Consider the following 436-nt stretch of genomic DNA (forward strand, 5'->3'; position numbering starts at 1 on the left):
AATTTTGAAAAAGTAGTTAATGATTTTCGAAAATTACAGATAAGATATAATTAAAATTAAAATTTAAAACAATTAGTTAATTTAAAAAGAATTTTGAAAAATGGATGATATATTTTCGAAAATTAGAGAGGGAAAAGTAGTTAGGTGGTTTTGAAAAAGATAAGAAACAAACAAAAAGTCAAATAGTTAGTTGAAAAAGATATTAAAATCAAAATTTAAAAAGATAAGAAGATAGGAGGTTAGATAAGATATTTTGAAATCAAATTTTGAAATAAAATTTTTGAAAAAAATAAGATAAAAAGATAAGATTTTTAAGAAAAAGATATTTTGAAAAAGATTTAATTTTTTTTAAAATGACTTAACTAACAAGAAACTAAAAGATAAGATTCTAGAATTTAAAGATTGAACCTTTCTTAACAAGAAAGTAACAAACTTC

The 436-nt window shown here is 18.8% G+C and overlaps 1 protein-coding gene and 1 long non-coding RNA gene across 2 annotated transcripts in view; one reads left to right on the forward strand and one right to left on the reverse strand.

Moving 5' to 3' along the window:
- LOC107489851 (pentatricopeptide repeat-containing protein At3g22470, mitochondrial) overlaps positions 1 to 436 on the reverse strand; it is a 44276-nt gene that overhangs the window by 35953 nt on the left and 7887 nt on the right. The gene's annotated exons all lie outside the window — the stretch shown is intronic.
- The window catches only part of LOC127747726 (uncharacterized), a 42495-nt gene that overhangs the window by 34452 nt on the left and 7607 nt on the right, over positions 1 to 436 (forward strand). The gene's annotated exons all lie outside the window — the stretch shown is intronic.

The sequence above is a fragment of the Arachis duranensis genome, chromosome 5 (assembly GCF_000817695.3).
Source record: "Arachis duranensis cultivar V14167 chromosome 5, aradu.V14167.gnm2.J7QH, whole genome shotgun sequence".
NCBI lineage: Eukaryota > Viridiplantae > Streptophyta > Magnoliopsida > Fabales > Fabaceae > Arachis > Arachis duranensis.